Source organism: Hyla sarda, chromosome 1, assembly GCF_029499605.1.
Source record: "Hyla sarda isolate aHylSar1 chromosome 1, aHylSar1.hap1, whole genome shotgun sequence".
In the NCBI taxonomy this organism is placed as follows: Eukaryota; Metazoa; Chordata; class Amphibia; order Anura; family Hylidae; genus Hyla; species Hyla sarda.
This window is the reverse complement of record NC_079189.1, coordinates 354,363,659-354,390,757: the sequence shown is the minus strand read 5'-3', so window position 1 is coordinate 354,390,757 and position 27,099 is coordinate 354,363,659. Positions and strand designations below refer to the sequence as shown.

Genomic DNA, 27,099 nt, shown 5'->3' with positions numbered 1-27,099 from the left:
TTATAGCATTTCCCTGTAGTTTCTTCTTTTGCCTGGTGTTTTTTTTTATTATAGAAGGAAATCAGCTTTCTTACACAAATATAACTTAGGAGTATAAGTCCCTAAGGGGTTACTGTAGATACACTTTTTTTAAAAATCAGTTCTTTATTTAACATACTGTAAATACACTTATATTTACAGGATTGCAGAAATCGCAATATCACAGTGCTTGGGTCCTGCAGGACATAGTCGCCTCTCCTTTGTTCCGCACATTGTCCAGCAGGTGCCACATTTTGTATTTCCTACTCTGTTGCACCTATCATAAAGGGTTACTCAGAACATTTTGTTCCAAATGCTGGGTGCGTGTTGCAGAGGTCATGACGTCACGACCCCCACAGCCCGCACCCAACGTTTGGAAATTTTTTTCTCAATGCTGGGGCAGGGGAGTGAACCTTTAAAGGATGCCTTCCTTCCAGCTGTGCCTGATCAATATGTTCTATTATTATAGTGATCTTTGAAGGTATGCTTCAACGCATGTCAGCTGATCACATGGTGGATTGCTTAATTCTGCTTCCTGCCCTGACCTGTGCTTGATTCTGAGTGTACTCTGCATGCCATGCCCTGTTGTCCATTCTGTATCTGCACAAACTCTGTCAGCCCTGACCAACTGCCTAAATGGCTATGCCTCTGCTGCAACCTTTTGTACTATATCCATGTCAGCAGCTGCCAAGGGCAAACAGTGCAGAGGGTGCACAGCAAGAACCTGTTACAACAACTTCCTAATATAAACGTATCACAATTTTTCCCTAACAAATAATAAGTGTACAGGCTTCCTAGAAGGGAAGAATGGAAGAAAGGAAGGAAGAAAAGATAGATAGCTATGACATACATAGCAATAGCATAGATACATATGATCAATAGACAGAAATGATAGATAAATGGATAGATAGATGATAGATAGATCTCAGAGATAGATGTAAGGAAGAAAGGATGGATAGACTTTCATGGAAAGCAGCACAGTCTCAAAACAAAGTACATGGGTGCAAGAAGCCAAGACAGCCCTGGTCACTTGCCTCTAAATAGCAGTGTATGGAAAACTAGCTGTAGTACTCGAAGTAGTGGGAAAATAAATGTAACTTTTTCATTCCATTCCAAACATCCAGTGATTCTTCTACACATTGCTGGATAGATAGATGTATAGATAGATAGATGCAAAAGATGGATGCATAGATAGATACATAGAAATAGATAGATATGCAGCACGATATGCAAAACAAAAAATATACATTGGTGCAAGCGTGCAAGATCCGATTGAGATCCACCTTTATATATGTGTGATTCATTGTGGGTAAAAAACCTACTAATGTGTCCTTGTGAATTATTATATATAGGTCAGACAACTTGGAGTTTAAAAACGTGAATTTATAATCATAGCTATAGCATTAGAATGAAGAGGATGAATCTTCAAAACATTGGGGGGAATTTATCGTTTATTTAGGAACCTCTTTTGTTCTAAATTTGCAGCAGGCACATTTTGCGCCAACACATTACAAACTCTAGTTTAGAACACATCCGGTTTTGCTGTTTGCACTGGGCAGGGATTTATGACGTCCGTTTTTTTTGTAAAAGCTTTTTTTTTGGGTGGAAGGAGGTCTGCCATGGCAGAAATCCATGCCAAGGCATGCCACCTTAGGGAAAGTGACAGCACACAGGCAAAAGAACTTTTACTGGAGAGGGGAGTTGCATGATTTGTTTCCACCATTTTTGGGGCAGTGGTTTGGTGCCATTGCACCATAGTTATCAAATGCAGTGAGGCACTTTGATACATACAGTGCAATGGCACCAAAACACCACCCCAAATAAAGGTGGAAAAAAATAGCTTTGCAATGTCACTATTTGACACTAATGTAAACACTTGCATATGCACTGTTATGACAATAGTACTAAAGACATCATACATGAAATATGTATATGTTTGAAAATGTATATTTTTTTATGCAGAGATTATTGATTTATATGAATTGTAATTACTTTGCACTAGTGCACTTTGTTAGTTGAATCACTAATCACTATTGTGAGCATAAAAAGCCTCTGATGATGTGTATCACTGAGCCTGAAAATGATTCAAATGAAGAACTGAAATGTTGCTGCTGTGACATGAGTGGAATAAATTACACTTTAGATTTTATGGCATGAAGAAGAAATAGCTTTTGTATGAAAAGCTGAAAAAAATTATCCCTTTTTAGGGGGGTTAGGGATTGTCCAAAAATTCGCCCATTAAAGGAGTTGCAACAGTATTGTTTTCCCAAGAAGGTGAAGAAAAAATATATTTTCTATAAAAAGCTTGAATAAATTATAATTTTTTTAGGATCATGGTTGTAGGCCTGGCTGGTGGTAGCAGCAATAAGGATAGTGGACTGGTGGTAATTGTACTAGCCAGCGGAAAGCAGCAGTGATGGACCAATTCTAGTAGTAGCCAGTGGACAGCAGGCAGTGTTGGACTGGTGTTAGTTGTAGTAGTCCGCGGAAAGCAGGCAGTGGTGGACTAGTTCCAATAGTAGCCAGCCGACAGCAGGCAGTGGTGGACTGGTGACAGTTGTAGTAGCCAGCAAAAAGCAGGCCGTGTGGAGAAGTCCTAGTAGTAGCCAGAGGAAAGCAGACAGTGGTGGACTGGTGGTAGTTATATTAGCCAGCAAAAATCAGGCAGTGGTGGACTAGTGCTAGTAGTAGCCAGGGGAAAGCAGGCAGTGGTGGACTAGTACTAGCCAGTGGACAGCAGGCAGTGGTGGACTAGTGATACTTTTACCCTGGCCTTGTGATGCCGCTCCATGTGCTTATGTAAAGCCATAAATCTTAAACTTGGACCATGGCTATGCCTTACTTTCTTTGCAGAGATGGCACTGTGCTGGTTTTCTGCATATAGTAAATAATTTCCACTCGGCAGGATACTGTAAAGAGATAGTTACACCACCACTCAACTGTGCCCCTCCTCTGAGAGGATTCTTTTTCAAGCTGGCAGATAGTAGAAAAAAGTGGTCCCTATATAGGATTGAGGTGCCTTATTAAAATGTAACTTTTAATAGTTAACCGCTTAAAAATATTATCTTTATCAAATAATAGTGCTCAAATAGTGCAACCAAACAAAAAAAGGAAAAAAGCGAATCAACGCTAGAGAGCTAGTTGGCTAGCGTATGGCGCTTATATATCGCCGGCGTGTTCACCATACACGCACCAGCTCCGGACACCATTCCGGCACTCGCTGCCATTGCAGCGTTTTTTGCGTGCATCTCTATCAACAAACTCACCCGGTGGTCTCTCAAGCTAGCCCAGTATCCACACATAATCGTTGCGCCCAGGACCCTGAGGGGAACGAATGGTGGATTACTGATCACTTTAAGCTATTAGAGAGACACAGACAGTGATACACCATATTCTTGTATACTATTTGGAGTACAATGTATCTGTTCTCCATATTACTATTTGGATACATATAATATATGAAGTTGATTTCTAGTCCCCTGATGAAGTGGTGGGAACAAAGTTACTTACCAGTTCCCCCCATGGAAACGCGTTGGGACAAGGGACTCTAAAACAGTATATTTAAAATGCAGTTATTCTGTTCTTATAGTATCAGTTTTGTTATGGTGGTATGTTGACAAGTACTAATTGTTACAGCCTTTATCGTGACACGAGGCTGATATATGAGCGCCATACGCTAGCCAACTAGCTCTCTAGCGTTGATTCGCTTTTTTCCTTTTCTTGTTTGGTTGCACTATTTGAGCACTATTATTTGATAAAGAAAATATTTTTAAGCGATTAACTATTAAAAGTTACATTTTAATAAGGCACCTCAATCCTATATAGGGACCACTTTTTTCTACTTTCTATTCTCTTGCCGTGAGGTATTATCTAATTAGGGTTCATGTATAGCCCCTTATTTTATACATTCTATCTACTCAAGCTGGCAGATGCAGCATCATAGCCGTCACCTGCTCTTAAGTTGGCCTTAAGTTGGCCTGCTGATATGAATTTCTTACCATAATGCCTTACAATCTCACCACCATGCTTACTATCACCAGTCCCACTAGTGCTATGTTCATCCACTACTTCCACCTCCACCACCTTTGCAATACACTGCATAGGCTGACTGAGACACAGCTTCTTCTTATGGCTAATGCTATCCTTTTGCTTAGCGCTAGGGATCAGGGAATCAAAGACAGAGATGATGGAACAGACTGTCTTGGACAAACATTTCTACTATGTCATATAACTGTAGACAAGGAGCAATCTATTGACACCTGGCTCAATTACATATCACCAGACTTTTCTTCCTGCTCCTGAGAAAACCTTGAAAGAGTCAACCATTCCACAAGGGCTGTACTATCCTCCTAAACCACACAACCCCTGGAAGACAGTGACAACTTTTGCTGCTGCTTTGCTACTACCACCAGACACCTGGCTGCTGCTGCTGCATCCTGTACTGGTGCTGGAACTGCCTCAAACATTCTTACTAGCAGAGGATATAGCAGGGGTGCTTTGTCCACTACCCTGTCCTCGTCCAACAATTCCTTCACTAGACATTTTTTTATTTATTTTTTTATATTTTTTGGTTATTGTTATATTTTGGGGTAATTAGGCAATCACACCACTCAAGTGGTGGAGAAACTGCTAGTTAACTTTCAATCTCAATGCTTTTAATGCATATTTATGTTAAACACAGGTAGAAACACTACATGTCTGATTAAATACAGAAAATACAGGCAACATGGCCTAAAATGCATATTGGACATTCACTCTCAGTGCTTTCAGTGCATGTTTATGTTAAACACAGGTAGAAACGTTATACTGTCTGAGGTCAGCCAACTCCTCAATGCTTTGCTTAGCTTGTTTTGTATTGTAATGTGATGTGCAGGTTCTTCAGTGATACTGCTGGGATCTGTAGTGCACCAACTAGAACACAAACTCAGGGCAGTGACAAGAGGTCACTAAATCAGACATGTTGTCAACCCACTGCTCAATGGTTTGCATAGCTTGCTTTCTATTAGATTTCTAAAGGTTATCTAGGATCAGTAGTTCCTTTCTGCACTGTATTCTCTCAGCTTACTTTCCAAGATGGTGGCTGCAATGTAGTGCATAGGATTTTATTACCCTTATAAGCCCAACCAAATGCTGTCTACTGATTGGCCTGGTAGCTGTATGTCTCATAATGCAAGCAATAATTGGATAACTGGGGGTCATGCCATCTTGCTGCTAGCTGTAAGGTATGGTGGGCTACCCTGAAGTCATCTAAGTGTTACTAGTACTTCTTACATTTAGTCAGGTGCCAATATGCCATGTGTTCCTTTCCCCTTCTGCTAATAATAATAACACCGATGCCAGGCTTGCAGGATGTCAAAGTTGAAAAGCTCTGTAAGCTTAATTTATCCTAAAGCTCTGAGCATTTGGGAGTCTTGGCTCGTATGGGCTTCTCGGGTCCCTTTACACATGATCCGATTGTTGTGCTCTCACCCCTCAGCATATTTGAAGCTTCCAACAGGTCATCAAATTATGATGGAAATCTCTCGGGGTACTCGCCAGGGGTGTCTGTTGTCTCTGATTCTCTTTGCCCTGGCAATGGAGCCCCTGGCAATCCTAATGTATCAGGGGTTGATATTGGTCCTGCATCCTATCAACTAAGCTTTTTCACAGATGACCTGTTGCTGGCCCTTAGAAAACCTTTTACCTCCCTTTATAATATGTTTGGGATTCTCTCTGAGTTTTCCTTTATGTCAGGGCTAAGAGTTAACAACTTTTAATCCAAAGTGCTTTATTCTGGAGTTCCTCTGCACATACAAAAACTAGTTGGTTGAAACTTTGGCTTTCCAGATCCCACTGCCCATGTTTCCTATTTGGGGTTGACCCTCACCCCTTCCTTTCCCTCTCTCTATTCCGCCAATTATACAAAGTTGTACCCCTCTATTAGATCAGACCTTTGCACATGGGACTTGTTGTCCTGGATAGACACACAGTCAAGATGGTTGTATTGCCAAATCTTCTATACTTACTTCACACCTTACCTGTCCTTGTATCTATTGCTAACTTAAGAGCCATTTAGAGAGATGTTCTTCAATTCATTTACTGGAAAAGAACTCCTTGTATCCCTCACCAAATTCTGGACTAGGAGGCCTTTCTGTTCAGAATCTCCAGAAGTACTATTATGCTGCACGTCTGGCTCAAATGGCTCTTTTTCATGCCCCCTGTGGCTGGAATCTACCCTAGTCCGTCTCTATCCTCTTGATACTTTTATGTGGTCTATCTGTCCTGTCTTTCAACTATTCCCCTCTTCTGACTCACTCCTTCTCTATTCCTTGTCTCTCTGGCAAATTATTTGGTTCAAGTTTCACTTGACCCTTATGACCCCACTTTTATATAACCCTTCCTTCCTTCCTGGGGCCTCCCAGAGCATAGGTTTCATGATTTTGTGACCCGAAAGAAACTTCTGACCCTGGGGGTCTTTTATTCCCAATTCAGACCCCCAGATTTAAAATTTAGCCCAGCCTTTCTCCATTCCCTATCCCAACCTAAACCAATGATCTCCCTTTTCCTGTTTGAATCCCTAGTGCTTTACTCTCCCAAAAAGGCCTCCTCTCCATTCTGTACTTTGCTTTGAGTTTCCTGCCAGCAAGCTGTAAACTGCCATTAATAATCAAACAGGAGAAAGTACTTCCATACCTCCTTATCGCTCACCCAAGCTGGCAAGTCATCCTGATCCCTAAGAATACTACATAGAGCCTATTAAATTCTGGTTCACCTGTATGCTATATTTCCTACAACATCCCGCTTTTTTTTTTTGGCGGCTGCTCTAGCCTGGCTCCATGCACCACATCTGGTGGAGTTGGTTAAAGGTTCAGGTGTTTTGGAAGGAGGTTATCGCCCTGCTTTGGGACCTGATTGCGTTTCCATGTCCCCTTCAACCTGACTTCTACTAAGGGCCAAATAGACATTTTGTCTATCCCAGTTTATACCTTTAGCTGCCAGGATCCACTTAGCAAATACCTGGATACAATCCATCCTATATGTAGACAGGGTAGTTGCCAAAGAGATGAGGGATGATGTGGTAGAATTATACGATCTGATGTGTGTCCCATAAATATCCTCTTCCTATTCGATACTGCTTAACCCTATACTGATGACTTTTCTATGTGTGAATTGTTGGTTGTATGGCCCTGTTTATAATTCATACTCCATCCATAGTCCTGTAATGTGCCATATTTCTTTCATTGTTGTTTGATATTTTATATATCTGCTCTCTGTTACCACCGGGTTGCATCCCAGTATTGATTGTAATAACCCTGAAATCTTTTCTGTCTTTTCTTTGTTTGATACTAAAGCTCTGTGCGGTTTGCCAGGCGTGCTAATATTAATAGATAGATAGATCGATAGATATGAGATAAAAAGAAATGAGATAGATAGATAGATATGAGAGATGGATAGATAGAAAGAAAGATAAATAGATAGATTCGGGAGATGGATGGATGGACAGATGAGTTTACATTCACACTTCAAATGAAGGGATGGATGTTATAATTCACACTTCATGGACAAATGTGATAAAACATGTTTTTATAGCACCCAGCCTGAGTCTTAACTATAGTCTTTTTACAAGATGTTCCAGTAAAATAATGCTGCCAATTTCAGTTTACAACCAAATTATTCGAACGCCTTTCATCTCCACTTCATCAGACGCCTGCTGCATGCTTCCCTGTGTCTGGTACCCACCATTTGTCTAGCTATGATAAGATTAAATAGATGATAGCATTTGGATTTTTGCTGAGATGTTGTAAAAAAGCCAATACCTTCAGCTCGGCTGTCTTTCCATCTCATCATTGTGCGAGTTTATATTATCTTGATTAAGGGTTCCCCGTCTAATACCATCTATAGTAAGTTTAACCTTTCAATCACAGTGGGTCACAGCGAGTATACTCGGAGAGATTGATTTCAATCCCATCTTGCTAGCAGTTGACATAAACAGATTAAGAATTAGAGGATGGCAACTTCTGATGATTTGCTTCTGCGATCTGTTCTTATGATCAAATTCTGCAGAAATGGTTACTTGTGACAAAATGGTTTCCAAGGAGGAAAAATCGATATTATCTGAGTCAACACATGGCATCATCTTAAGAAGGTTAAGCTAAAGTAATAAGTAGAGCAAGGTTTACGTAAAAAGTCCTTCATTGAAATGTTATTATAAAATCTGCAGTATTCCCAAAATACAAGCATATTACTGATACAAAATGAAGGAACATAATAATCAGTATATTCACCCAATAATACATTAACCCCTTAAAGCCCAAGCCAATTTTGACCTTAAAGGGGTACTCGGCCCTAAGACATCTTATTCCACTATCTAAAAGAAAGGGAATAAGATATCAGATTGTGCGGGTCCCGCCGCTGGGGACCGTCGCTATCTCGCATGCAACACTTATCTCTGGGAGCTGCATGCAGCACTGCAGCCTCAGAGTCTGCCAAGTCACAACTATGGGGCCGGAGTATCGTTACGTCACGCCCCGCCGCCCCCGCGATCAGACATCTTATCCCCTATCCAAAGGATAAGTTGTCTTTGGGCCGGAGTACCCCTCTATTTTGATGACCTATAACTTTTTCATTTTTCCGTATAAGCGGCGGTATGTGGGCTGTTTTTTTGCACCGTGATCTGTATTTTATATTAACCCCTTAAGGTTTTTCCGTTTTTGCATTTTCGTTTTTTCCTCCTTACCTTTTAAAAATCATAACCCTTCTACTTTGCAGTGACATTAGTCATTTTACCCAAAAATGCACGGCGAAACGGAAAAAAAAATCATTGTGCGACAAAATCGAAGAAAAAAAGCCATTTTGTAACTTTTGGGGGCTTCCGTTTCTACGAGTGCATATTTCGATATTTCGGTAAAAATTACACCTTATCATTATTCTGTAGGTCCATATGGTTAAAATGATACCCTACTTATATAGGTTTGATTTTGTCGCACTTCTGGAAAAAATCATAACTACATGCAGGAAAATTTATATGTTTAAAAATGTCATCTTCTGACCCCTATAACCTTTTTATTTTTCCACATACAGGGCGGTATGAGGGCTCATTTTTTGCGCCGTGATCTGAAGTTTTTATCGGTATGATTTTTGTTTTGATCGGACTTTTTGATCACTTTTTATTCTTTTTTTAATGGTATAAAAAGTGACCAAAATACGCTTTTTTGGACTTTGGAATTTTTTGGCGCATACGCCATTGACCGTGCGGTTTAATTAATGATATATTTTTATAGTTCGGACAATTACGCACGCGGCAATACCACATATGTTCATTATTTTTTTTTTACACTGTTTTATTTTTTTTATGGGAAAAGGGGGGTGATTCAAACTTTTATTAGGGAAGGGGTTGAAAGACAGAATAATAAAGGTGGTTGGGAGGTATATTGGACGATGGATGGAAAGTTACTGTCACTAACTGTTATTCTGTCTTTCAACCACCTTCCCACTAGGACTGACGTCTGTTTGTTAGATCTTTACATAGTAGAGCTCCAGTGTGAATACCCAATTTTAGCATGGACTTAAAAAATATGAATACAAAATACTGATTAAGGGTACGTTTACACATACAGGATCTGCTGCATATTTTTGCTGCATATTTTGTGCAGCTGACTTTGCTACTCATTTACTATAATGGGTAGCAAAATCAGCTGCAGAAAATATGCTGCAAAAATATGAAGCAGATCCTGTATGTGTGAATGTACCCTAAGAGTGTATTCACACGTACAGTATCCTACGCATATTTGATGCACAGGATTTCAAGTTACGGGTTGGAAGCTGCAGATTTCAATGTAAATGAAATGACTGAACACAGCTTAAAATCAGCAGCACAAAATACTGCGCATTAAATATGTGCCGGATACTGGATATGCGAATACACCCTAAATGGGCAAGTGTAAAAAAAACACATGCAGGTATTCTTCCCTAGAAATCTTTTGCTTTGGGTAGAATAAGGCATTTCACAGGCACCTTCGGGTTCATACAAAACATACATAAACTGCGGTATTTATTAAAAAACAACATGAACGAACAATGGAATCCAATGTCATCAAGCAATTGAAGGGTTGGATTGCAAATCACTAAAAGTCAAATGAAAGAATTGAAATAACAGCCGGATTTGTCATTTTGTGTATATTTTATCACTGCAACTCTTAATGTGACTTGGTAGTGTGTCACTTCCGTAATATCTGGGCATACTCCTGATTAGATGGTGGACCATATTCTGGGGATCTCCTTCCAAACCTAGATCAGAGTATCATGAACTTCTGGACAGTCTGTAGTGCTACCTGGCATTTCAGATGCTTAGAAACATGATGTCCTAAAGGTTCTCATGGCAGTCAATGGCATCAATCCATTTGTCATTCAAGACCTGCCTCCATACACTCTGACCATGTAAGGTCCGGCTTTGTTCTGTTCTAAGAGGGAACTCAGGGCCCACTGCATTAGCTGAGGGTCTGACAGTGACCTTAAGGTTTTTATCCATGTACCTGACAGCAGTCAGAGTAGAAGTGGCTACTACATGGACGTTTGTGTGACCCACCAAAAAAATGACCACTCCAGACCATCACTCATTTAATAGGGCTCTGGCAGTGCTCTTCCTGTTCTCCTTCACATAAAGGAGCAGAAATCAATCGTACTGCTGGGTCGATGCCCTTCCAATCCTTCTTCTGCTCTCCCTGTGTAACTGCTCATGTCCTAGTTTGTGCTCCATGATCTTGAGACATCCTTGCTATGGCACATATGGATGTGCAGTTCTGAACGAGCTGGGCTACCTTTGCAACCTGAATAGCCTCCAGGTACTGCCTCATGCTACTAGTAATGCCAAGGACACTAGCAAAACACAAAACTAGTAAAGCACCAATCAGGAAGGATAAGGGAAGAGCACTTGTCCGTGGCCACCACCTACAAACCGTTCCCTTCTGGGAATTGCCTTGCTGTTGCCTCTCTGGTGCATCTGTTGTCATTTCATTTGTGCCAAAACAGGTTAAAATGTTTCACAATAACTTATGTTTTGGACTTGACAGACTGCGACCCCTAAAGTTTAATTGACTGTTATACTGTGATAAATAAAGTGCTTCTGTCATTCAAAAAAAAAAAAAAAAATGTAAAACAACAAAAAAACTTTTGACATGTCACAGAGCTGTTTGTTCAGCTATCTGCATGCTAAACAGCAAGCCTCTTTCAAACATATAGCTTACAAAAAACGTGTGAATGTAAGACATTCAAATTAACCCTAGAAGATGGGGACTATTGTAATCTAGGAATAATTATTATTACCATCATGATCATCAATACTATGATTCCAATATATCTATAGAATAGTTTCATTAAAGTGACTATAGTTGGAATAGATGTTATAGGAGAAGAGACTGAAAACAAAGGGTGGTAGAATTATTCAGAACAGATAGACTATGATAATAATGAGATTTCTATTGCAATATATGGAGCAGCTGGTAAAATAATTGTTCTACTGATTCAGTTGGCAGTGTGTATTTTATATATAAGTTTGAATGTGTAAGGAAGATAATAAGAATACAGTAGCAAGCAGACACTTCAATATCCACTGCTGCTTCCCGTTTCCACAAGGATCAGAGTATTCCTTTATTCTTTATTCATCACAGCTGTTTATCTTGTCTCTTCTTTCTAGAGCCCGTGTATCTTTGACATATCATCAGAAGCATATTTCTACCACTGACCAAGCCAAACACAGGGTTCACAAATCCTGGACATATCTTCACTGAAACATATGGATAATCCTGCTGACCATACGATTCTACTTTGTAAGCATTTTTCAATGTGCTATCATATTTGGCAAAGCTCCCACTCTAATATAATGGGAATTTTATTCAGCCAAGGTAGGGGAAAGGCAAGTACATGTAATCATATAGAACCACACATGCATACACTTCTTACACACCATACATATTGAAGCATAATGCACATAGTATAAGCATACATGTCTTCTTGTTTGGAGAAGGGATGTATATGTGATTTTAATGGTGTTGGCAAACAAAAACTGCATACTCGATATCTCTACTGTAGAAAAGCCTAACCCTGTAAAATCAATTTATCAATATACTGTTATGAAAAATTTAAGGTAGTCTACCAAAGTGACTGTATGATTATAAGCACCGCTATGACCACCCTGACCCCTTCCATTTCCTACTTCTCATTCTTCTTGGTCAGGCATGGCTGAGGCATAGGAGGACATAGGATTGGTCTGGGTAGTCAAAGTGGTGCTCCTAGAGATAGTCATAACCCAATGCACCAATGAGCTTATTGGCATATTGAAGGAAAACATTTTCCAGAATAAAAACACAGCACAACTAGATTACAATAAGAGCATTCATTAAAATGTCCTCTATTCAGCAATACCAGCAGTTTAATTTTACTGTAACTGGTGGTATATTACTTTTAAAGGGTTTGTCCAGGCAGAGCTTTAAAAAAAAAAAAAAAAAATCTGTACTCACCTACCAAGTCCTCTGCCACTGCCATTTTGACGGTGCTCGCTCCTACTGCTCAGCACTTCCTGCTGTCAGTCTTATAAAAGCAAGAGAGAGCGCTCCATAGCGTAATACCACCCGGGTGGGTATACCAAGAGAAGTAATTATACGAGTCTCTTACCCCAGGTGGTTGTGCGAACTCACACACAACAATGGTAAGTGTGGATGAGCGGAAAGGTCCGGTCTGCAGCCTCCCAACCAGGTGAGCAGTAACTGGGGAAAGACTTCCAAGGGGTGGCGGGTAACCACGGCGCTGACCAGGAACAGACACGTCAGGTGAGTGGAAGGTAGTTTTATTTGAATAATGCCGAAGGCATTATTCAAATAAAACTACCTTCCACTCACCTGACGTGTCTGTTCCTGGTCAGCGCCGTGGTTACCCGCCACCCCTTGGAAGTCTTTCCCCAGTTGCTGTCAGTCTCAATGTATCCTGGGAGACTCTAGACTCATTCTACCCTTCTTTCCACTCAGACTTTGTTCCCTTCACAGTTAACTCTTGCTGGGTTATACCTAATGGCAGCTATCACAGTAGCTCTAAGTCTCCCACCTTTCCATAGACTCTAAGTAACAATTTTGTATAGTTGCCAACCTTGACCTGCGGTGATCACCCGATTGCCATTTGGACTTTATTCTAATAATGGGATGCCTGTTGGGGACAAACTCATGGACGAAAATTTCCAAGCTTTGGCTTATTAGAGAAATTCACGAACATACAGCATCTTGCTTAATGCTAGAGGATTCAAACTCTATCATCTTTCAATCATTATTTATGGGCACATCAGCTTTATTAACATTAACCTTTCATATGAAGTATAAGAATTTCTTCCTGTAATTCTACTTTATGGACTAAATTAATTTTTATGATGCCATTGTTTTAGCATGCTGAATAAGCTAGAAAAGTAGTGTTGACCTTTTTATGCAGGTTACTATTTGGACATTCGATGTCTCTGAAATATGATGCTGTTCTACAGATGATTTAAGTATTCTTTACATGTTTCCACTACTCAGATGTATAAAATTTCATAGAACCTATAAAATGTTACAACTGTACCATGCTGTTGTTAATTTAGCAATTTAATAGGTGGGGATGTAAAAGAAGTGTGAAAGTATTCATTGACTTTCCATAATTGTTGTGCTGGTCACTGTTTGTCTTGGCTCAGATGTGTCATACATAATTTGCTATATGACTAACAGGACCATGCATTACATATCATTAACATGGGGGGGGGGGGGGGCATTTAATGGCTAAGCACTATTACTGACAGCTGTTAACATGTAACCTAAGAATAGTTCAGACTGTGTTTTCTCTCTGTATATAGATACAGGGGCTGGGCCTTACACTTGCTTGTCAGTATGGGTAAATCCCCTTTATATATCCAAATTTATATATGCAGCATGCTAAAGCCTGCATATAGTTGCACAAATACAAAATAGTTCTTCCAAATTTTAGCTCAATGTCTGCAGCGGTGTACAATGTAAGCTCTGTACAAAAAACACATTATAAAATGTTTTACATTTTTTGTATGATTTCTGCTCTCTATAGAAGACAGTAGTAAAATATTAAGAAATAAGTAGTAGAATATTAACTTGGAAATGAATGCAGCATGCTATTATGTTCTTAGCAAAAATATAGACACTATTATTGGCTCACTATTCATAAAAAGGCACTGTCACAATGAGAAGCGGCAGGATATGTTTAAAGGGGTACTCCACTGGAAAACATTTTCTTTTAAATCAAGTAGTGTCAGAAAGTTAACCAGATTTTAAATTACTTCAATGAAAAAATCCTAATCCTTCAAGTACTTATCAGCTGCTGTATACTACAGAGGAAGTTCTTTTCTTTTTAAATTTCCTTTCTGTCTGACCACAGTGCTCTCTGCTGACACCTCTGTCCATTTCAGGAACTGTCCAGAGCAGGAGAGGTTTGCTATGGGGATTTGCTCCTACTCTGGACAGTTCCTAAAAAGGACAGATATGTCAGCAGAGAGCACTGTGGCCAGGCAGAAAGAAAATTCATAAAGAAAAGAACTTCCTTTGTAGTATACAACAGCTTATAAGTACTGGAAGGATTGGAATTTTTTAATAGAAGTAATATACAAATCTTTTTAACTTACTGACACCAGTTGATGTAAAAGAAAATGTTTTCCAGTGGAGTATATCTTTAAATGTGCAATGCAATCTAGTAGCATGAGAGTTACCCAGAAACAATGGCGATCGGGTCAGATTGCTAGAAGTCCTATAGACTTCCATGGGGATTCTGTCTTTCTGACTCCTAAACGCATCAGTCTTGGGCTACAAGATTACATGGGAACTTTTAAACATATGCTGCCGCAGCTCATTGTGGCAACTACACTTTAAAGCGTACCTGTCAGATCACCAAAAAAACTAAAACTGTTCTATGTTGCTCAGTGCCTCATCCTGATCATGTACATGTAATTTTTACGAGTACACAGCCTTTAATTCACTTAGAATTACCTTTTCTATGCCGCTCACTGTAAAATGTGTTCACCAAAAGCTGGGGGAGTGTCCCTCTTCTCCTCAGGGTGATAACCACTCCCCCTCCTCCCCCTCCCTCTCTTTGCTCTGAGTCACTGGTCTAAGTCACTGGAGTGAGCCTGGCAGTCAGTCAAGTACAGAAGTGTCATCTGTAACCCTTTCCTCTCTGGTTGTATGCTATATGCAGATATACAGGCTGTCAGGGCACGATGGGAGTTGTAGTTTCAGAGTGTGACAGGTTAGGGAGAGAACATATACAAATATAACAGGAACAGTACTAAATATATACACATATATTCTCTCCCAAACCCAGTGTTTTCCAACCAGGGTGCCTCCAGCTGTTTCAAAACTGCGAGTTGTACTACAGGACATAGACTGGGGAGAGGTGTTGTCAAATACTGATACAGAAGGTAAAAGGGACATCTTTAAATCAACTCTAAATAACTATACAGCTAAATATATACCAAAGGGGAACAAATATAAACGATTAAAACTAAATCCTACATGGCTGACAAATTATGTTAAAAGAGTAATAAACAACAAAAAAATAGCCTTCAAAAAATACAAATCTGATGGGTCAGCTATAACATTTAAACAGTACAAGGAGCTTAATAAAATCTGTAAAAATGTAATAAAAACAGCTAAAATTCTAAATGAGAGACAGGTGGCCAAAGAAAGCAAAACTAATCCTAAATATTTTTTTAGATATATAAATGCAAAAAAATCAAGGACAGAGCATGTAGGACCCCTTAATAATGATAATGGGGAGGTTGTCAGAGGCGATAAAGAGAAGGCGGAGCTACTGAATGGGTTCTTTAGTTCTGTATATACTATGGAAGAAGGAGCTTACATTGGATGGGTCAGTGCTGGTAACACATCATGTAATGTACTGAACTGGCTTAATGTAGAAATAGTACAAGGTAAGTTAAGTAATATAAATGTAAGCAAATCTCCAGGGCCAGATTGATTGCACCCAAGAGTTCTTAGAGAACTAAGTTCAGAAATATCTGCACCCCTGTTCATGATATTTAGAGATTCACTGGTGTCTGGTATTGTGCCAAGGGACTGGCGCAAGGCAAATGTGGTGCCAATCTTCAAAAAGGGCTCTAGGTCTTCCCCAGGAAACTATAGACCGGTAAGTTTAACGTGCATTGTGGGTAAATAGTTTGAAGGATTTATAAGGGATTACATACAGGAATACATAGGGGATAATTGTATTATAAGTGATAGCCAGCATGGGTTTACTAAGGATAGAAGTTGTCAAACCAATCTAATTTGCTTTTATGAAGAGGTGAGTAGAAGCCTTGACAGAGGAATGGCTGTGGATATAGTGTTTCTGGATTTTGCTAAAGCATTTGATACTGTCCCTCATAGACGTCTGACTGGTAAGTTAAGGTCTTTGGGTTTGGAAATTTTAGTTTGTAACTGGATTGAACACTGGCTCATGGATCGTACCCAGAGAGTGGTGGTCAATGATTCGTACTCTGATTGGTCCCCGGTAATTAGTGGTGTACCCCAAGGTTCAGTACTGGGCCCGCTGTTGTTTAATTTATTTATCAATGATATAGAGGATGGTATTAACAGCTCTGTTTCTATCTTTGCAGATGACACCAAGATTTGTAGCACGGTACAGTCTATAGAGGATGTGTATAGGTTACAAGATGACTTGGATAGACTAAGTGTCTGGGCATCCACTTGGCAAATGAGGTACAATGTGGATAAATGTAAAGTTATGCATCTGGGTACTAATAACATGCATGCGTCGTATGTCTTAGGGGGGATTAAACTGGCAGAGTCACTGGTAGAGAAGGATCTGGGTGTACTTGTAGATCACAGACTACAAAATAGCATGCAATGTCAGGCTGCTGCTTCCAAAGCCAGCAGGATATTGTCATGTATAAAAAGAGGCATGGACTCAAGGGACAGGGACACAATACTCCCCCTTTATAAAGCATTGGTACGGCCTCACCTGGAATATGCTGTTCAGTTTTGATCACCAGTCCATAAAAGGGACACTGTGGAGCTGGAAAGGGTGCAGAGACGCGCGAATAAACTAATATGGGGCATGGAACATCTTAGTTATGAGGAGCGGTTAAAGGAGGTACAATTGTTTAGTCTTGAGAAGAGGCGTTTAAGGGGGGATATGATAAATGTATATAAGTATATAAATGGCCCATACAAAAAATACGGAGAAAAACTGTTCCAGGTTAAACCCCCCCAAAGGACGAGGGGGCACTCCCTCCGTCTGGAGAAGAAAAGGTTTAGTCTCAAGGGGCGACAAGCCTTCTTTACCATAAGAACTGTGAACTTATGGAACAGTCTACCTCAGGAACTGGTCACAGCAGGAAAATTTAACAGCTTTAAAACAGAGTTAGATACATTCCTGGAACAAAATAATGCTTATGCAGAATTATAAAATCCCATCCCTTCCCCAATATCGCGCCACACCCCTACCCTTCAATTCCCTGGTTGAACTTGATGGACGTATGTCTTTTTTTCAACCGTACTAACTGTGTAACTCCCAGCATGCCCGGACAGCCAAAGGCTGTCTGGGCATGCTGGGAGTTGTAGTTGTACAACAGCTGGAGGCACCCTGGTTGGGAAACAGTGCTCTAACCTGTTACTCTCTGAAACTACAACTCCCATCGTGCCCTGACAGATATACAGGCTGTCAGGACATGTTGGGTACAGTAAACTCTCTAAAAGTATAACTCCTAACATGTCCTGACAGCCTGTATATCTGTCACGGCATAAGAGGAGTTGTAGTTTCAGAGAGTAACAGATTATGGAGAACACTGTTTTCCTGACAGGGCACCTCCAGCTGTTGCAAAACTACAATTCCCAGCATGCTGGGAGTTGCACTTTTGAAACAGCTGGAGGCGCCCTGGCTGGGAAACAGTGTTCTCCATAACCTCTTACTCTCTTAAACTACAACTCCCATCGTGCCTTGACAGATATACAGGCTGTCAGGACATGTTAGGAGTTATAGTTTTAGAGAGTTCACTGTACACTAAATGTCTGCCTGCAATGCCTGCCCCGCTACTCCGGGCTCTCGCAAGTGGCGATGTCCGAGGGGACAGCAGCTCCTGCGGGAGCACTCTGGGCTGCCTCTCCATCCTATAACATCGCCTGAGGACCGCAACACTGGGGGGGGGGAGCCGCACACTGGGGGGAACCGCAACACTGGGGGGCCGCAAAACTGGGAGGGAGCCTCACACTGCCGGGACCGCAACACTGGGGGTGAGCTGCTCAATGCTGGGACCGCAACACTAGGGGGGAGCCGCACACTGCCGGGACCACAACACTGGGGGTGATCACAACACTAGGGGGGAGCCACACACTGCCAGGACCGCAACACTGGGGGTGAGCTGCACACTGCAGGGACCGCAACACTGGGGGGGAGCCGCACACTGCTGGGACCACAACACTGGGGGTGACCACAACACTGGGGGGGGGAGCCACACACTGCCAGGACCGCAACATTGGGGGGACCACAACATTGGGGCGGAACTGCAACACTGCCGGGGACATACAATATGCACATACTAACTTTCCTGGTTTCCGATGCCCGCTGCTCAGGATGCTGCTGATGTTCCTGATATATGTGCGCGTGCTTTGCTCCTGGCAGCCACGCGCTCACACAGGCAGTGAGAGGGAAGGGAGCGAGCACAGCAGTGCTGGACCTGCTGTCAATCAAGAATATCGTCCCTGACGTAGGCGATGAGCAGGACGTTCCAGACTGGTATGTGTCCCAGAAGGCAGGTAGGACCCCCTAGTGGCCAGTTTTTTGACTGGCTTTTTCTACATGAAATTCTAAAAAATTTCTTATGAAAGCAATTGCAAAACATATTGTTTTGCAATGCTTTACAACATATCAAAAGTTTTTATATCTGACAGTTCCCATTTAATATTTTCCTCAATGGAGAGATATTGGTATAGCCCAGTTTTACCCAAACCCAGTACTCAAGGAACTCCAGCCTGTCATAAAATGAGAATATCCTATACGGATATCCCATACACTGCCACTGCCCATAATAATATCATATGTGAAAGACTAAGGAAATCCTGAAAACATTACCTATTGGGAGTCCTTGAGGGCTGGGTTTGGGAAACACTGGTATGGCCAATGCAACCGGCTTGTCACGTTGCATAGTTAGTATAGTTGAATAAAGACACATGTCCATCAAGTTTAACCAAGGTCATGGAGAAGAAGAGGATGAAGAAGATTATGGTAACTTTGCAAGCTTTGTTTCTACTTATGGATCCAGAGTAAAGTATTAGATGCATAAGGCAAAGAACAAAATGCCCTACATTTTCCTCTGATCAAGAGTAGTGATCAGACGAGATCAACATTCCAAACAATAATTTTATAAACCAATCAGAGTAGGAATTAATAACCTCCACTCCCTGGGTATGGTCCATAAGCCAGTTTTCAAAGCAATTCCCTTTCAGGACCGAGCCAATTTTTACTTTTGGGGTTTAATTTTTTCCTTCTTGCCTTCTATAGATATAATTCTTTTATTTTTCCATCTACAGACCCATATGAGGGCTTGTTTTTTTTGTCACCAATTGAACTTTGTAATTACATCACTCATTTTACCACCAAATCTGCAGTGAAACTATTTGTGGGAAAAAAATGTAACTCCCCCCCCCCCTCACCACCACCACCATTTTGCAACTTTTGAGGGCCTCCATTTCTAGGTAGTGCACTTTTCGGTAACACTGACACAAAGGGGGAGATTTATCAAAACCTTTGCAAAGGAAAAGTTGCCCAGTTGCCCATAGCAACCAATCAGATTGCTTCTTTCATTTTGCAGAGGCCTTGGTAAAAATGAAAGAAGTGAGCTAATTGGTTGCTATTGGCAACTGGGCAACTTTTCCTCTGGACAGGTTTTGATAAATCTTCTCCATTATCTTTTTTTCTTTAGGCCCATTCGATTAAAATAATACCCAATTTATAAAGTTTTTTACTACTTAATTTACTGCTAAAATTAACTTTTAGTATTCTTAAAAGTGTCCTATTCTGACTCCTATAACTCTTTTATTTTTCTGCATACAGGGATGTATGAAGGTTCATTCTTTATGCCATGATCTGTAGTTTTTATCAGGACCATTATTGTTTTGATGGGACCGTTTGATCACATTTTTTTTATATATAAAGTGACCAAAGTGCCAGTTGCTAATAGCAACCGAGACCCACCGAGTATAAAGCGTGCTTCATACAGTACAGGGAATGTAAATAAATGTCCATTTGGGGGAAGAGGTTAACCTCCACTATCTGGGTATCGTCCATAAGCCAGTTTTTAAAGCGATTACAAACTAAACTTTCTAAACTTTTACATTTTAGTTTACCTATTAGACATGTATGCATTTTTAATGTTGTGTGAAGAATTTTTAAAAATCCCATTCACTACAAAAGACAATAGCACATCTGGCCATTACGGTAAAATAACCCAGCGCTGTGCTTCCACCAGTAATGATATGTGTAAGAGTTTCCTAAGGCTGAAAGATGCTTTGTCCTTGCTCACACTACTGTCTTTAAAATAATACATATCAGAACAATACATAAAACCTTTCAATGTGAATAGGTTTATATATAATTCAGGTATAAAAGATTGTAAATTGTAGGGGATGATTTTACATTAAGATAGTGAAATACAACAGAACTTTTCATGGATTTTTCTCTAAGCTAGTGTACTTAAATTAAAACAATATCCACTTAATGCACTGTTCAGGTGGTGACAAATGATACCGCCAATTAAATAAATGTACATATTACCTGCTTTATATTCCTGAATAGTAATTCTAACCTATTAATCAAAGCAATGAATCTTTCCTAAGAAAGCTCAGTGAGCGCTACTATTGTTTCACAGGAAAAATAGCAATATTTAATAGGACAGTGACAGTCTTAGATAAGGTAAGACATTCAGGAAATCCCATTAATTGTGTAGTTGACAGATAAAATGCCAGCTAGCTTCACTTTAAAAATCACTATTGATGACAGGAAGATTATATATGAATATATTTATATATATATATATATATATATATATATACATATATATATATGTATAAAAGGGGCAAGTATTCTCCTTAGGTAGGAGCACATCTTCCGGTGTAGAACGGAGATTCAAAAAGTACATTAGCATTCCGCAGGCTTTCTTTTTTTTTTTTTTTTATCTAAGCGCCGAGGAATGTGCTCTCAAATCACCCAAAGTGCAAGAAAAAGTGCAAATGTGTTACACAAAAAAAAAGCGTGCACAAAGGATGCGGTCTGTTGCAAGCCTTTCTCAGACAGGAGAGAGGCCCCCCAACAAACCTTAACCTTCGCCTCCGTACCAAAAGGTACCTGCAAGGTTCCAGGTTCGATGTCCCTTTTCGCCGAAGCTACTAAGGGATCACAAATGCTCCCGGCATCCCCCTTGGAGTTAGCCAAGGCTCTAGACCATTTTAGCCTCATGGCGAGACCCGGAAGAAACAGGTCATATTGGGGCAGCCATCGAGTTGATTCCTCAGAACCAGCCCCGAAATGCCCTGGTACACCTGCCCCCTACCATGCAGCACCCATCCCCACCAGCGTCGCCTGCCACCGGCATGAAATTGATAAGAACAGATACTACACTTGATCTTAGCCAAAAGGCTGAGAGGAATATGCAAAACTGCTCATCACACCACCTTCTCAGGTAGCCTGCCCTAAGATCAGGTCTGGCTCCAGTTACAAAGTCTCAGAAACTCATTGGGATCTATGCCAAGCCAGAATGTGTCCCAGAAGGGAAGAAGACCCATCTGCAGACATCTTCTTCCCTTCTGGGGAGAATTCTGGCTTGGCATAAATCCTAATCAGATTCTGAGGCTTCGTAACTGGAGCCACACCTGATCTTAGGGCATGCTATCTGAGACGGTGGTGTGATGAGCAGCTTTGCATATTTCTTACCCAGAAAGCCTGCGGAGTTCTAATGGCCTTTTTGAATCTCTGTTCTACACCGGAAGCAGTCCCTAAGGAAAATACTTGCCCCTTTTAGCTAGTCATAGGCCTCTTCCCACAGCCAAGCCAGAACAGAACACCCTTCGTAACTGGAGCCAGAGCTGATCTTAGGGCATGCTACCTGAGAAGGTGGTGTGAAGAGCTGCTTTGCATATTCCTAATCTATCTATCTATCTATCTATATATATATATATATATACAAAGTTGGGCAAAAAAGTATTTAATCAGCTACCAATTGTGCAAGTTTCCCACTTAAAAAGATGAGAGAGGCCTGTAATTTCATCATAGGTATACCTCAACTATGAGAGACATAATGAGAAGAAAAAATCCATAAAATAACATTCTCTGATTTTTAAAGAATTTATTTGCAAATTTTGGTGGAAAATAAGTATTTGGTCAAGAAGAAAAGTTCATCTCATTACTTTGCTATATATACCTTTTTGGTGGCAATGACAGAGGTCAAACGTTTTCTGTAAGTCTTCACAAGGTTTTCACACACTGTTGCTGGTATTTTGGCCCATTCCTCCATGCAGATCTCCTCTAGAGCAGTCATGTTTTGTATTGTCGCTGGCAACAGGGACATTCAACTCCCTCCAAAGGTTTTCTATGGGGTTGGCTAGGCCACTCCAGGACTTTGAAATGCTTCTTACGAAGCCACTCCTTTGTTGCCTGGGTGGTGTGTTTGGGATCATTGTCATGCTGAAAGACTCAGCCACGTTTCATCTTCAATGCCCTTGCTGATGGAAGGAGGTTTTCACTCAAAATCTCACAATACATGGCCCCATTCATTCTTTCCTTTACACGAATCAGGCGTCCTGGTCTCTTAGCAGAAAAACAGCCCCAAAGCATGATTTTTCTACCTCCATGCTTTACAGTAGGTATGGTGTTCTTTGGATGCAACTCAGCATTCTTTCTCCTCCAAACAGGACAAGTTGAGTTTTTAGCAAAAAGTTCTACTTAGGTTTCATTTGACTTTATGACATTCTCTCAATACTCTTTTGGATCATCCAAATGCTCTCTAGCAATCTTCAGATGGGCCCAGACATGTACTGGCTTAAGCAGGGGGACATGTCTGGCACTGCATGATTTGAGTCCTTGAGTCCCTGGCGGCATAGTGTGTTACTGATGGTAGCCTTTGTTACTTTGGTCCCAGCTCTCTGCAGGTCATTCACTAGGTCCCCTCTTGTGGTTTCGGGATTTTTTCTCACCGTTATTGTCATCATTTTGACACCACAGGGTTAGATCTTGTGTGGAGCCCCAGATAAAGGGAAATTATCAGTGGTCTTGTATGTCTTCGATTTTCTAATAATTGCTCCCACAGTTGATTTCTTAACACCAAGCTGCTTGCTTATTGCAGATTCAGTCTCCCCAGCCTGATGCAGGTCTAGAATTTTGTGATGTGATCTTATGAATTTTTTTTCTCATTATGTCTCTCACAGTTGAGGTATACCTATGATGAAAATTACAGGCCTCTCTCATCTATTTAAGTGGGAGAACTTGCACAATTGGTGGCTGACTAAATACTTTTTTGCCTCACTGTGTGTGTATATATATATATATATATATATATATATATATATATATATATATTTAATTTTTACAGAGTGATAGGCTGATTCATGTCATTCCCATATGTATATGCAAATTATCTGATCACAATCTACTAAATGAAGGATTTGTACAAAATAAAGTGTATGGGTAGCCTGTTTCATAGTAATGTGGAAATCCCTCCTCATCTAGCAAGTGGTATACGAAGATGAAAAATATATCCTCCATATATGACATGAATTGACCTTTTTTATGCACCAAGAATTACAAGGTTGAATTTGCATTATCCCTGGAATACAGAAACCTGACCAGAGCTGTTTTGGAACTAAGGCATGATCTAAGGTACATTTTTCTGACCTTTTCTTGATTTCCCTCGCCTTCCCTATTTTCTCCCTCTCCTTTCTAGTTCCTCTCTTTTCTTGTCTTTCTTGTCTATATTAGTGTTGCCCAGAAGAAAAAAGGAATTCACCACAGCTGCAAAGTACCATGTTTGTATATTTTGTTTTAAACTGGTTACAAACATTTTAGTACATTTACAATGTAATTAGAGATGGACCAATTTTTTAAAATTCAATTCAGCTGATTTGCTGAATCCCTATTAATAATGGCTATTTCCGGGCTACAGAGAGCCTCAATAGGGGTGTAGAACACTTTTCCTTGCCATAACACGCATAGGGAGTGTGCTGGGGTAGTGAAATAATACTGTTATATAGTATGACATGCAGATTACAGCTGACGCTATTAGAATCAGTGCCACAAAGCAGACACAGAGTTTGGATGTGGTAGCAGGGTCAGGAGACCATAAGGTCATCATAAAGTGTCGCAATGGTTGCTTGCAGTATTTAAATAGGGAGTGCTTCATGTGATGATCTCAATTGGCAGACTATAGAATGACTTCTAAACTCTCCCTGCCTGCTGTGATGCGGGCTTCAGATCAATGCATTTCCCGTGCTGATCTGTATTGTCAGTAACACTGATTAGTGACCACACAGTGTCTGCTCTTTCTCTAGCCAGAAGGAATGCAGGCTTGAAGTGAATGTATTCGCTGCTGTAAAGATCTGTATGGTCAGTAATGGTGATTAGTGCGCACACACAGTCTCTGCTCTCTCAGCAAAACGGGAAATGCTCGTCTTCGGCAATGGCTGCCGTATATATAGGGCTGTAACATCACAGGGCTGGCTGCTGATAGGCTGCATGCCGCCATGTGATTCAGGGTCATCCCACCTATCCGCCTTCCCACCTTCCCAGACTTCCTTGCCCCATGTCCTCACACATGTAGCTGCCATCTTAGCCCCCCCAGCCTGCACAAAATGTAGTGAATTAAGCGATTCGCTACCACAAAGCGTTAGGAAATTCGGATTAGTTCAGAATCAAATTTACATGGAATTCGGAATGAATTTGACTTCGTCAGCTTTGATACACCCATCTCGAAGTGTATTATTAAAAAAAAAAACATGACAACATAATATAAACCATTTTGCATACCCATGGCCAATAATCTATATTTTTCATACTCTTTTACCACTGTAAAATTATGGTTAATCTAGATAAAGTATGCCATAGTTAAACATATCCCTCGTTGATATTGACTGTCCTTAAAGTCATTGCTAGACTTTTGGTATTATGAAAATTCAAATTATCCCCTTTACTATAAGGAAACTCAACTAACTCATAGACTTACAGCATTCTGAACACCTTTGTTTTAAAACTGCTTAGTAATCTCCGCCCTGTTAAATTAGGTGGAAATGTCAAAGCATGTGTGTCTCATTGTAGAAAATGTTTTCCATGTATTCAATGTCAATATAATTTGGAATACAGCATTCTTAGGAGAAGTCAGAGGAGGATTGTAGCGAGCGGGCAAGGAAATGATTAAAGGCAATTACCGTTTGGTGAGTGGCACCCATTGTGCACAAAAAATTGCAGCTAAATGTTCACATGAAGCCAACTAATAGATGATTTAAACAAAGACAAAGATGTAACATATTTATTAAACAAGGCAACGTTAGGTAATTAAAGTGTTTTACAAAAAGTGTTTAGGCTGTTCTGTATAAATATCAAATGTTATATACTGTACATTACTGAATTAAACAGAGATACTGTCCCAGATTTACTAAAATGATAACATACATAGGCAGATAGACAGATTTCAAATGTGCCAGATTTGTCATAGTCTATATTGCTGAATGAGAAATCTGGCACACCTGAAAACTGTCTAGTTTATCCTTTAATTCAACTAATAGTTGGCCTAAACTGCACCAGAGTTTGCACCAGATTTTGGCACCTTTTTGGGCACATCTAAAGCCATGCCCCTTTTACTAAAGTCACACTTCCTTTTACCGAGATCATGCTTCTTTTTCGAATTGAAAAGTGTTAGTGTCTACAAGTCATAGCAAATGTGTTCTAAGTCATGTGGTGCAAAAGAAGAAAATTGCATTTGGGAACATTTATGACAGTAAATCTGGGTCACTGATTACAGTTTTAGAGCTACCCTTATAAATAAAGATGGATATATAATGCATGCTTCATTGAGCTATGAACTTCTAGGTCCACAACCAGGTATATAAGAGAAGGCAGGTCCTTAAAGTAAAAAATACCAGCCAACAGCCAATAATCAGCCAACAAAGAAGTGCAACTTAATCCTTTCCAAGCTCATGTATTCATTTCTAAAATATATAGTTTTTTCCATTACGTGTACAAATCTTTTTCCATACAAAGGATCATTTGTTTTATTGGAACTAAGGTAATTTTTTTTATAAATAATCTTTTCAAGACAATGACCACATTTTTTTTCTGTCTTGTCTATGTCACAGTCTATAGTAGAGCAGTTACAGATACATTAATACTTAATAGCATAGCCAAAAATAGCCACCCTAATGATTTCAGTATGACAATTTCTAAGGCATTCATATTTAAGAACCTGGCTAAATCCTAACCCAACACTGTACTGTCAGCTGTGTACACATCCAACTAACTATATATAATTTATATTTCTCAATTGTAAAATAGTACATGGGTATCTGATGACTGCACAGCTGCCGACGTGAATTTTGGATGATGTCCTTAGCTCACTCTTGTTAAAAAAAAGTCTTCCATCATAGACTTTAAGAAACAGTTTCCGAGATTCTACATTGAAGTCATTTTTTTCATTTATTTTCAGGTGCAAAAGCATACTGTTAAAATAAATCATCCTTTGAAAAATTCAATTTCTTCATAGTTTTCAGTACATTTATTTTCCAGCCTTAACACATGACCTTCCAAAGACAGGAATGCATTGTTTCCGACTGTTCCCATCACAAAGAGTCAGTATCTACCAATAGTTAACAAGTCCTTCTCTACTAGCGCATGACACCATATTCTAAATCTTACTGTTGTTTTAGCTAGAAGTGAATACTTATATTATAAGATATTATGTGCTCTCAAAATATTAGCTATGAATAAAATGTTATAAAATATGATCGGCAAATTAATTTACATATGAGTAAATATAGGAACTATCGTTTCACTTTTTAGCTTATAGAAATTCAC

At 40.1% G+C, this 27,099-nt stretch overlaps 1 protein-coding gene and 1 pseudogene across 41 annotated transcripts in view; both read right to left on the bottom strand.

Moving 5' to 3' along the window:
• PTPRD (protein tyrosine phosphatase receptor type D) overlaps positions 1 to 27,099 on the bottom strand; it is a 1,959,121-nt gene that overhangs the window by 576,424 nt on the left and 1,355,598 nt on the right. The gene's annotated exons all lie outside the window — the stretch shown is intronic.
• Positions 21,518 to 21,694, bottom strand: LOC130344249 (U2 spliceosomal RNA; annotated as a pseudogene).